The sequence below is a fragment of the Schistocerca cancellata genome, chromosome 1, assembly GCF_023864275.1.
Source record: "Schistocerca cancellata isolate TAMUIC-IGC-003103 chromosome 1, iqSchCanc2.1, whole genome shotgun sequence".
NCBI classification, from domain to species: domain Eukaryota; kingdom Metazoa; phylum Arthropoda; class Insecta; order Orthoptera; family Acrididae; genus Schistocerca; species Schistocerca cancellata.
In genome coordinates, this window is record NC_064626.1 from 781,594,403 (window position 1) to 781,607,379 (window position 12,977).

Consider the following 12,977-nt stretch of genomic DNA (forward strand, 5'->3'; position numbering starts at 1 on the left):
GAGTGGCCTGACTGTTTCAATGGGAGGCAATGCCCCAGTAGCTGCTCGACCACCTGATCCAGAGTATGCCGCCCCGTTGTGCGGCCTGTGTACGTGTGCATGGTGATAATATCCCATATTGATGTCGGGGTACATGCGCAGGAAACAGTAGCGTTTTGTGGCACATGTGTTTCGGGACGGTTTTCTCAACTTATCACCAATACCGTCGGCTTACAGAGGCTTGTGTCGTGTATGTTCCCTATGTGCCTATGATATTAGCGCCAGTTTTGTGTAGTGACACGTTGTGTGGCACCCCATTCTGCAGTTATCCTGAATTTATAAGCATGAGTGTACATACTTAAAAATACCTCGTTTCAGGTGGAGTAATCTAATAAACTATTATCAGCAGAATCAATAGTAATTTGCAAACAAAAACTAATGAAGTAGTATTTAGCGTATCGAAAATTTTGCAAGTGAAGTTTTTTTCGACTTAATACTTACGATTTTAGAGAGTTCTGTTTAAGGTGTAGATTATCTGCACTGTTCTACCGTCGTTATGAATGTTGGATACCGCGAGTAGAACACTAGATAATATAACTGAGTAAATATTTAGAAAAATCAATCGGTGATTCTAGTGATGCATCTGAAGTGGGTACACTGATAATGATACTTGTATCGTCAACAACAACATTTCTTGTTCTTGAACAGTATAGCATCATATTTCTTGTAGTGACACTCTCGAGATAATTTGCCGATTAGATGGGACCCAGTACTTGCCAATTTATCAGTTCAGTGCATGGAAATGTACGCTATTCATTCCTGGTAGCAGGCTTTGCAGTAAAACGTATGACTCTCCAGCGACAATTAGGGCCCTTCACTTTGGCTCTCATAGCAAGTTAATAAAAAGCGTAGTTTCAACATTTCAATTTATCTAAAAACCTGGAAATTCAGCCTGTATTGGATTAGTCACAAAGCGTACCACCACTTGAAGCCAGTCTCAGTATCATTTCTCACCAAGTGGCTGTCCACTCCTATCATTGCACCATTTAACTACTGGTATGTATATTTAGAAAGCTGCACGTTCTTTGGCTAGGGGTAGTACATACACGATACAGTGCAACATATATTCATTTATGCAAAGTTTTCATTCTTTGGCCATCCTTTACGGCGGGAAACGGAGCTAGTGGAGAAGCAGCTGAAGCTGAAAGTCAGAAGGTTAGTTCGCTGATGGTTAGGAGGGAATTGCTTACGCATCATATGTTCATCGAACATATTTAGTACATCTGCATTATCATATTTCAGTTAAGATTGTACTTGAGGAGGTATGTGCGTGAGGGGGAGTAGGTGTCTGTGCTGGTGTCGATACGAGTAGATGATAGACGCTGTCGATGCGACGTGAAGCGATCCGTTGCGATGCGATATGGAGCTGTAGGAGAACTCTCTCCTTGTAAGTCGCATGGTGCTGCATGACATTCATTAGCGTAGGCGCCTCAGCGCACATCCGATGTTTCCTTTGGAGCTCCTGGTACGTCGACGTGGTGTTTTGATGCGATCGTGTCACACATATTGGTGGTATCTCTTGATATTTTCCACATGACGGAAAGCATATGAGTTTTGTGGCATTTTGGGGCACACTCGATATTTTTCGATAGAGATCTTCCTCTCCCTTTGTTTTTATTTGTTCTTTTTTCGCTTTCACCTATGCTTAAGCAATTTTCTTTCGTTTTCTATGATTCTATTCTGTTTCTGGTTGTCGTCTGCCTACTACCTTCCTTCTCCTCTCCTTTATTCTACTTCCAGTTACCACTTCAATGTTTTTTCTTATATTCTGTCTTTTACGTAATTTACTTCATTTGCGTCCTATCTCCTTTACCATTCATTTCTTATCTTCTGCTTATTCAACCAATTTTTCTCCTCGTTGTACTCAGTACTATTTGTAGTTCACGACAGTGATGCTGCAAGGTGACAAACCTGAAGCTGGTGTTTGTCTTTTTTCCGACTTTGATGTAGTACACATTTAAGTCTTCCTGTCGGTATTTTGTACAAAGTCAGTCGCGGAACTCGAGGATTTTGCGGAACTGTTTTACAAACGATACTTGATAAAAACTGGCCTAGGTTTCAATCACTCTCAAGTATACCAGAGTAACTTGTGGCTGCAATTCTCATAGGAGATGCCGATAACTTTTTTTCTTTCCTTACCAATAAAGTAAAGCCTAAACGTAGGATATAGGTGGAGTGAGGTTCAGTCTGGAGACTGTGAAGATGTGAGGATCAATTTAACTATTGTTTTATGTAACATCAACAGAAGACAAATACATTCTTCATCAAACAGTATTTCTGTAGCCCATAGAGATCGTTAAAGAGGGCACCAAACAGTCAATACAACAAAATATCTTCCATTAAATCAAAGAATTAAGTCCATCCATTGCCCCAATACACATTACCAGGCAGCAACATTAACAATTTAAACGCTTGGCCGTCTAACATAAGCAGTCTTAATGTTTGAGACAATTTCAGTAGTCAAACATAAGATGGAAAACTATCCTTTAGATCTAACCATGAACATAACACACAAATACACATTGGTGTAATGTTACTACCGTCACCGAACAGCAACCACAACAAGCTACACAGTTCTCAAGCAAACTATATACACATGTATCTTAATAATTTGCTATACAATAAATCGAACAACTGATTATTCACACAGAACAAGTAACAGGATGAAGTATCAGTAGACTTGTGTCAACAACTTGAGCTCACTCATGACGTAATTTAAATAAAACATTTTAGGAGTAAAACTATTAATCACACTCACAGATGAAGTTAACAAAGTGAATTGCTCTCGTTCAGGACACACGCAACCTCACTCAGGTGTGCCATCAGTAAACAGCCACAACATGTCACATGACAACCACAGACTTTGGCACAGAATTTGTGGTCAGCAAACACACCTAATGCACCACTCTTATACCACACCATGCTCTGTATAACAATAAAACCACCAGTTTCCATCCATCACCTGCAGAAGTACTCAGATATTGCTCCTCTTCAAATGCAGAATCCTATTTCTCTGCTTTGACTGGGATTACTTTCCATCTGACTTGGAAAAAATATACCATCTGCTCCTCCAGGCTATTGTGTCCACACAAGGGCTATGCCCCGCCCCAATTGTAGTGATGTCAGGCTCACCTAACCATAGCACATCAGATTCTCGAGACCCTCACTCACAGCTCTGGCCAGAATGCACTTTTTCATCTCTGTGCGTCACTGACTGACTCCGAGGCCCAGCCATCCATTGCTGACACCTCGACCTTCGCTTCAGTCTGGCTGCTGGTGAATTATTGCAGGCTTAGCCTCTGTTTTCCCTGTTTTTATGGCGCTGGCCTCCAGAAGATTCCACTTGTTGTTGCTGACTGACCCGTTCGCCAGCCCCAATTCCTACCAGTTCAGCCACAACAGTGCAGCTGACTGACCCCAGGTCTAATTGTGCTTCTAACCAGATGGGCCACCGTGGTGCAGCTGGCGTATCCCTCTGTAGGCTGTGCTTCCTACCAGCTCAGCAATGAAAGTGTAGCGGACTGATCCCTTGCTGGGTGTACTTTCTACCAACTGCGGTAGTGCAGCTGACTGATACCTCCCTCAGCTGTGCTTTTTAGCAGCCCAGCTATGGTGGAGCTAGCGACAGTCACATGCCCACACCGTCTGCCTTTTCGTGGCTCCAGCAAAACGCTCTACCAAAATAACCTAGAGGCGAGGACAACTAAAGTGCCTTTCGACACGGTAAAAGGCCCACTTTTCTGCGAAGCCGCTGACCTCCAAAGAAACAACCGATTTGCCCTTGCACTGCCCATCCGCACCCTATCGGCACTCTTCTGTTCTTCGTCTTCTCGTTCCAGATGCCACACTTGTATTTTGTTATACACTATCCGAAGGCTGTTGGTTTCTACTCCTGAAAATATTATCTTAAGGCCCTTGCTTTGTATGCGGTGTTTGCTGAAGTTTAGTTCAAAAATGGTTCAAATGGCTATGAGCGCTATGGGACTCAACATCTGAGGTCATCAGTCCCCTATAACTTAGAACTACTTAAACCTAACTAACCTAAGGATATCACAAACATCCATGCCCGAGGCAGGATTCAAACCTGCTACCCTAGCGGTCGCACGATTCCGGACTGAAGCGCCTAGAACCGCTCGGCCACATCGGCCGACTGCTGTGCTGAAGTTTCTGATAATTATTTTTTATGCTGTCTTGGTCCAGCTCAAGACTCATATCTTTTCGCTCCCGTTCCAGATACTGACTGATTTTGTCTTCACCTGTCTCATCATGCTAATTTCGTATATTTTACTAACTTTAATTATAGTAGCTTCAATATCTCCTCACGCTTCTTTCTACAAGTCTCCTGCAAATCATGTACCCTCTACGAGGCAGCCATAACAACATTCCAACCAACTGTAATCGACACCATCTCGACATTCCTAAGCGACATTCTTAGTTACATCATTGTGGTCACAGATAGGCTATCTCAGCCACGTATTATAATTGTTTCTATCCTAGCTGAATCTAAAACAACCACAAAATTTTGGTCCTGTTCCAATACATTTTCGATATTGTTTCTTCATTTGCCTTTACATCTGCCACTGTCCTCACTGTCACATTTCATCGGCATAGTCCTTTCATGATGAATTATATCTCTTTTTATTCACACAGTTTATATCTCCTTCACCGCAACAATGACATCGACAGTGTAAAGTTGAACTGTGCGTTGTGAATGCACCAGGTATGGAGGCACATTGGTAACGCACTCGATTCGGATTCTCACGCTTTCCGTCTCTAGTGACCTCATCGCTGACAGGACTTTAAATACCTTCCTTCTGCAGAAAATACAGCTGCTGCTGAACATTCTTCGCTGATTCAAAATTTTTCTCGTCCTAAGATACAATGATATCGTCCTTTGAGTCTCATCTGCAAGTGTCGTCCTGTCGTGGGGAATGTAGGAAGAAAAATTGGGAAGGAAAGATGAGAAAGCAGAGTTTAGCATTCCGTTGTAGACGACATATGAAAAATTGAGAATATTCTTAGATTGGATAAGGACTTGTAAGGAATTGCCAGAGCTCTTTACAAAGTAATTTTCCCAACGAACAGCTTGACTGATACAGGGAAACCACCAAAAACTTAAACCTGGTTTGCAGAAATCAGACATTAAACGAGTCCTCCACTAAGGGCCTTCGCATGTTCAATAATACAGGGTGATTCAAAAAGAATACCACAACTTTAGGAATTTAAAACTCTGCAACGACAAAAGGCAGAGCTAAGCACTATCTGTCGACGAATTAAGGGAGCTATAAAGTTTCATTTAGTTGTACATTTGTTCCCTTGAGGCGCTGTTGACTAGGCGTCGGCGTCTGTTGATGCTAAGATGGCGACCGCTCAACAGAAAGCTTTTTGTGTTATTGAGTACGGCAGAAGTGAATCGACGACAGTTGTTCAGCGTGCATTTCGAACGAAGTATGGCGTTAAACCTCCTGATAGGTGGTGTATTAAACGTTGGTATGAACAGTTTACAGAGAATGGGTGTTTGTGCAAAGGGAAAAGTTCTGGACGGCCGAGAACGAGTGATGAAAATGTAGCACGCATCCAGCAAGCATTTGTTCGCGGCCCAGGAAAATCGACTCGCAGAGCTAGCAGAGAGCTGCAAATTCCACAATCAACTGTATGGAGAGTCCTACGAAAAAGGTTAGTTATGAAACCTTATCGTCTGAAATTGGTTCAAGCACTGTCTGCAGCTGATAAGATTAAAAGAATCGATTTCTGTGATTTTATCCTTGCTCAAATGGAAACAGATGAATCTTTCGTTTCAAAGATTGTGTTTAGTGATGAAGCAACTTTCCACACTAACGGGAAAGTCAACCGTCACAATGTCTATATATGGGGCACTGAGAATCCACGGGAAACAACTCAGTATGAACGTGACTCGCCTAAGGTGAACGTTTTGTGTGCCATTTCAGCAAATAAAGTTTTTGGTCCCTTTTTCTTCGAAGGTGCTACTGTAACTGGACTACAATATCTGGAGATGTTAGAGAATTGGCTGTTCCCTCAGCTCGAACAAGAAGCACAACAATACATATTTCAGCAGGATGGAGCGCCACCACATTGGCACTTATCTGTCCGTAACTACCTGAACGTCAACTACCCGAGGCGATGGATCGGCCGCCAGGCAGCCCGTGACAGAGCACTTCATCACTGGCCTCCAAGAAGCCCTGATCTTACCCCCTGCGATTTTTTCTTATGGGGGTATGTTAAGGATATGGTGTTTCGGCCACCTCTCCCAGCCACCATTGATGATTAGAAACGAGAAATAACAGCAGCTATCTAAACAATTACGCCTGATATGCTACAGAGAGTGTGGAACGAGTTGGAGTATCGGGTTGATATTGCTCGAGTGTCTGGAGGGGGCCATATTGAACATCTCTGAACTTGTTTTTGAGTGAAAAAAACCTTTTTAAATACTCTTTGTAATGATGTATAACAGAAGGTTATATTATGTTTCTTTCATGAAATACACATTTTTAAAGTTGTGGTATTCTTTTTGAATCACCCTGTATTATCAATCCTCATTTGTTTGCCCGTTTGAGTGCCTGTATTGACATACTGTCGGTACTAGACATAATGACGAGTAATATTTCTCGACCCGAAAAATATTTTCAGTAGTATGAATTCGTACTGATCGTGCGAGGTTGCGAATGACGGTTTTACCATATTCGCCATTCAGATGTTGACAGAACTTCAATAAGAAGACACGTGGATTCAGTTTGCACTGTTTAGGTTTTCAGTTTTTCTTTGTGTATATCATCCTTCAGCTTCCATTTTTCAAGAAATCTTTTAACACGAAACAATTTTAATAGAACCGTTCATGGGAAGTCAATATATTTTCCACTTTAGGTTGGTCACTGGAGGATTACTGTAGCATTGATTTTGTTATTAATTTAAATAAATAATCGATATATTAGCTTGCTGAATTACACAGCAGTATAGAAAAAAGCTTGTGCTTGTAAATGTATGTCCTATGCAGGTTCTAAATGATAATTGTGTACAACTTACCACAGAGGTGTGGAGGAAGTCGAGAGGAAAAATTAGATACGGAACACTTGTAGCCCATCGAGTCAGGAAACTGCCAAAAATTGGCCTACAACAGCTACCTGAATTACAGCGCATGTGAGGTACGCGAAATTTTCAGTATTCTCTCTCTCTCTATTCGTGCAAACAATTGGTCCTAGAGGAAAAAATGTGTAGAATCTTTTCTGTAATAAAAATGAACCTCCATACTCACACTCACCCACCCGCCCTCAACATCGGACACGATTTGTAGCATGCTGTTTATGACACTCCCCCTCAGAACTGTACAAAAATTTGCGAGTACATAAATTATTTATCATACTCAATCATTTCTTGGCTTCATTGACTGGGTTATTATTATGCAACCGCTTTAGTTGTGCACTTACGAACTGTAAAACCGACGGTTCTGTAAATTATATCTTACAGTTTTGTGAAATTTAAAAGCATAAAATTCTTAATTAAGTAGTTTTGTTTGCTTAGCCTTCTTAATACAGAATTATTATCCTTGTATAGTGTGAAGTCATGGGCAAAATGAAACATCCGATATTAATGGGCATTAGTAAATGAAGAACTTTGCGTAAAAAATGTGTTAATGAAATCCATTGTTTCATACACAGCTGTTTATTTTTGATGTGTTTAAGGTAATTTTAAAGTTTCAATGTGACAATAATCAAACTTATTTTTACTAATTTTCGCTAAATATATCAGTTGATTGAAATAATTTCTTTACCAGAGATGTAAATAACTGGGTTATTTACAGTGATGTGTGATCCTTGTTCTTGCTCGAAGTTGGCGGGTAGAGGTGCATGAGAAGCAAGTAGGGTTTTAGTTACTGTAAGAAACAGTTAGGTAGTGTTGCAGATGTTGTACAGAGTTAATGTCTGGAAGTTGACGGACATACATTTTGTCAATCACTCGAATGAAATTTTTCAGAATATAAAAGTGAAATTGTGCAAAGTTTTTATTTCGTAGTTAGTGATCCAACGAACACTAATAATGTTTTGAATTCTTTGAACAGAAAGCGGCCGAGACTATCATGACACTGCAAAACAGACAACGAGTCCAGCAACAGAATCAGCTAATTAATAGAATGCATAGTAGCAGAGAAAGTAGTATGGTTTCAGTAAAATATGAGGAAAACCTGTTTAGTGGATACACCATTAGACATAAGTACATGACTGAAACGGCAAATGTTAAGTTGAAATCGAACAGCAAACGTAATTAGTTTATGCGTAACATTTATAAAAGTTTTTTTTTTTCTTTCGGGACGATAGGCATCAGGAAATAACGTCCACTTTACTTGAGGGAACTGTAGAGGGTAAAAACTGCAGGGGCGGGCAGGTATTGGAATACATTCAGCAAATAATTCAGAATGTAAGGCGAAAGTGCTACTCTGACTGGGAGTTGAGGAGTTGGCACAGAAGACATATTCGTGGCGGGCCGCATCAAAGAAGTCTGAAGACTGATTACTAAAAAAATGTTTTAAATGTTGATGATGCATAGGAAAAATCTTTTGTGGTGCTATCCGCTTTTATGGCTAAGCAGTGAGCGATAGAATTGAATATTTCACGATACGTATTGTAATTGGTGGGCAATAGAACATTATAGTGTTCTTCCTGAAGTCATATTCGTAAATACTGGGTATATCACTAGTAATGGGAGTTCTAGGCAGTACAGTTGAATTATTTGCTCACTCCGTTAAGTGACCTTAGAATGGCGTGCACAGTAACACGGAGAGTGAATCTCTAGTGATTAGAGCCATAGTGGATTGTTTGTTACCTCTAAACTCCCAGGAAACCTCAGAGGAGATCGGGAGCAGTAACTGTTCGTAAAGGCCAGTTTTCGCATACAAGCTACCATTTCTAAAAAAAGAGGACCGAGCCACTAGCATGTGAAGAGGCTATTCAATGGTCTAGCGGCCTTGCTGTGAGAAGTATCAGCGACAGTGGCTTCATAAGGCAATACGCTTCGTGACTGGTGGTTACGATCGGAATTTTGTAAATGAATTGTTAAAACCGCGCGATTTCATTAACTTGGACAAGATAGTACGCAATACACAGCATCTTAGCAATATGAGAAGCCAATAATAACTGGTATATCATACCTCGGGCATGGTGGTAGCAATCGAGGAAGGTGGCATCGTGGTTAAGGGTCTCGCACGTAAGAGGGCCTGCACACGTTCAGTATTTACTGACAAATACTGAACCGACTCTCATAGTGTCAATAATATTAACTGGCAACACGATTTTACAAGGTTAAGACATAAACATCCAAAATAAAGCGTGTTTTTTATTTGTATTGGCTGTAGCTGGTGAACAAACGAAAACAACGAAAAAGAGGAAATAGCCCCAAGAATGGTGAAAAAAAGAGCGGCTTGTGGTATGTTTATTTACTGACTAAACTAATGCGGTCCGTAAACATTTCCCAAACTGTTTTGGGATGAGACTTCATCCTACGACAAATTACTAATGTTGATACCACATCAAATAGAAAAGCAAAACACCTTAATGTGAGAGGTAATCGCAGTCGACGAGAGATTAGATGTAACTTCGAAATTTCGGTAGAGAGGACGGTCAGTCGAATTCTTGAAGTTTAGTACTGTAATATGAGCAAACACACTTAGACGAACTGGCTATATATACATCCTGCAATTAAGAACTGTTATTGATAACTACTGTGAAGTAATTATATGTCCTGCAGTGATATACCGGGAGGTCAAAAAGTCAGTATAAATTTGAAACCTTAATAAACCACCGAATAATGTAGATAGAGAGGTAAAAATTGACACACATGCTTGGAATGACATGGGGTTTTATTAGAACAAACAAAAAAAACAAAGTTAGCAAAATGTCCGACAGGTGGCGCTGGACAGCAAATCGTCAGTGACTACGCATGGCAATCGTGTATAAAATGAGCTGTAATGAGAGACAGAAACAGATGCGCCAGCAGTCGCAACATGTTGACTTTACCTGAAAAGGCGCTTTTAGTGGAGCTGTATTATCAGAATGGGGAATGTGCTAGTACAGCGTTACGATCCTATCACCATAGGAAGGGGATTCAAACGGGAAAAGGTCCGTTGACAAATGCAACTGTGGCAGAATGATTTCAAAGTTCGCAGCCACGGGTTGATTAGACGATAGACCCCGATAGACTACGTAGTGGCCGACCGAGCACAAGGCGTAATGCTGCTGAGACAGTTCAGGAAGAAATAGAGACTGTACCGGGTTCGTCTATGCACGGGAAAGTCAGCGCTCGTGCAGTCGCACGTTGCACCGGCATTCCATACACTACTGTTTGGTTGGCTCTTAGGCGTACCCTCCGATGTTATCCGTACAAAATCCATCGGCATCATGAACTGTTACCTGGCGATTTAGTGAAGCGGAGGGCATTTGCGGTGTGGGCGTTTCAAAAGATGGCGGAAGATGACGATTGGTTGAGTTACGTGTTGTGGACCGACTAAGCTCTTTTTACGCTTCTAGAACTTCTGTGGAAACACCAATGCACGACGAGAAAGTCACGATATGGGTTGGGTTTATGACATTTACCGTTATCGGGCCTTTTTTCTTCGAGGAAATGCGTGATTCTGGTTTTGTAACGGCTACCGTGACGGATGAGAGGTACGCCGATATGTTACAGAATCGCATCATCCCCAGCCTGGCTGATAAACACCTGCTGGAACGTACGATGTTTATGCAGGATGGCGCTAGACGCTTGAAAGATCTCTTGCGCTCGTCGTTTGGTGATGATCGTGTACTCAGCCGCCACTTTCGTCATGCTTGGCCTCCCAGGTCCCCAGACCTCAGTCCATGCGATTATTGGCTTTAGGGTTACTTGAAGTTGCAAATGTATCGTGATCGACCGACATCTCTAGGGATGCTGAAAGACAACATACGACGCCAATGCCTCACCATAACTCCGGACATGCTTTAAAATGCTGTTCACAACATTATTCCTCGACTGCAACTATTGTTGAGGAATGATAGTGTACATATTGAGCATTTCCTGTAAAGGACATCATCTTTGCTTTGTCTTACTTTCTTATGCTAATTATTGTTATTTTGATCAGATGAAGCGCCATCTGTCGGACATTTTTTGAACTTTTGTATTTTTTTGGTTCTAATAAAACCCCATGTCATTCTAAGCATGTGTGTCAATTTGTACCTCTCTATCTATATTATTCCGTGATTTATTCAGTTTTCAAATTTATACTGACTTTTTGATCATCCACTATTCAGGCAACTGACGTAATGTTTGTTTTACTATTTCTCACACCGTGATAAGACTGACATTTATTTCTCAGTCTTCTTACAGTCTTGCAGTGATGCTCGATTCAAAGCCGGTCTGTTTGAATCCAGTTCGTGAAACAAATATTAATCGCCACTATTCATTCAGCAAGCGGAAGGGTAAGAGTGACGCACAGTTCCTGATCGTCATATTTTACACCAGTATCTTGGGTTTAACATCGAAGCTTTACATGTTGTGTTACGAAGTAGAGGCGTGTGACGCTGATGATGATTCGTCGGTCGAGTAGTGACGTGAAGCTCATCTGTCCATTTGGCTTTATTCAAACTTTGCAGGTTCCATATCGTAATCAAGTTTAGCCGTCTTCTTTTTCTCTCCTTCGCCAACATGACACTAAAATTCAGCCTCACGCTCAAACTTCGTGACGGGAAGGTGCCGTTCTGGCCCTGGAAGCAGCATTGGGTGACTTAACGACGTTGAGAGACCCCTAACCTACAATGCCATTCGACTTAACTTACGTTACTCATTGCTTCCACATATCATGTAATCTTCAAAATAAATACGAAATTTTTAATTAAGTACGAAATTCATTCGCCTTTTACACATACATTTTCTCTTGATGAAGTCACGGATTCCTGGACTCTCTTTAATCAGTCTCCCTTTGCGGAATGTAGCACTGGAAATGTTGTTCATCGGCAGTGTCATAGTACTTGTTATTTTAGGCTTCTCTAGCTTCTTTTATTCAATAATGTCGGATTATCTGTCCTAGACATTATTGTTTTTTCACAGTTGTGAGGTGGTGGACTGAGAAACAGGGAGCCGGCCGCGGTGGTCTAGCGGTTCTAGGCGCTCAGTCCGGAACCGCGGGACTGCTACGGTCGCAGGTTCGAATCCTGCCTCGGGCATGGATGTGTGTGATGTCCTTAGGTTAGTTAGGTTTAAGTAGTTCTAAGTTCTAGGGGACTGATGACCACAGATGTTAAGTCCCATAGTGTTCAGAGCCATTTGAACATCGAGAAACAGGGAGAAAAAGGGGGAAATATGAGAAGGAGAGCGCAGCAAGGAGAAGATGGACAGAGAAAGACGGGAGGAAGGAAGGAGGGACAAAGAAAAGGGAGGGGGAGATTGGCAGACACAGGGGAGAGGAGAAGATTAGGACGTATATCCAGTCCCTGAGCATGTTAGAAACATATGCTTTCTCTTTCCTTTCTATACCGTATAAACAGACTGACACACAAAGAAGCGCGATCGGGTCCAGCTAGTAAGAAATAAAGTAACAAAGGGAAGTGTCCATGTGCTTCTATGTGTGGTTGAGTTTGTGCTTGGGCTACGTTACGAAGACGTCCAAAACCGAAAAAGTTGCTTGTTTGGTACATCTCCACAGCACCGATAATCTGTTAGCCGTCCATTCTCGCGCCGACTATAGCGCTGTAATCTCGAGGAACGGCGAGCAATAAATCTACGGTGTTGCGTGACGTGGCGTGCCGCCCTGCTGCTGGTTCGCCGCCGCCTCCACCGCCTCCACCGCCCCCACCGCCTTCGCGCCTTGTTTCATCAGACTGCGCTGCTACATTTGGCACGGCTCGCAGCTGATTTACACATATACTGGGGCTCCCCGCACCGCCGCCCCCTGCTGAATA

At 41.9% G+C, this 12,977-nt stretch overlaps 1 protein-coding gene across 1 annotated transcript in view; it reads left to right on the forward strand.

Moving 5' to 3' along the window:
- Positions 1-12,977, forward strand: part of LOC126102751 (CCN family member 4) — a 369,631-nt gene that overhangs the window by 290,653 nt on the left and 66,001 nt on the right. The gene's annotated exons all lie outside the window — the stretch shown is intronic.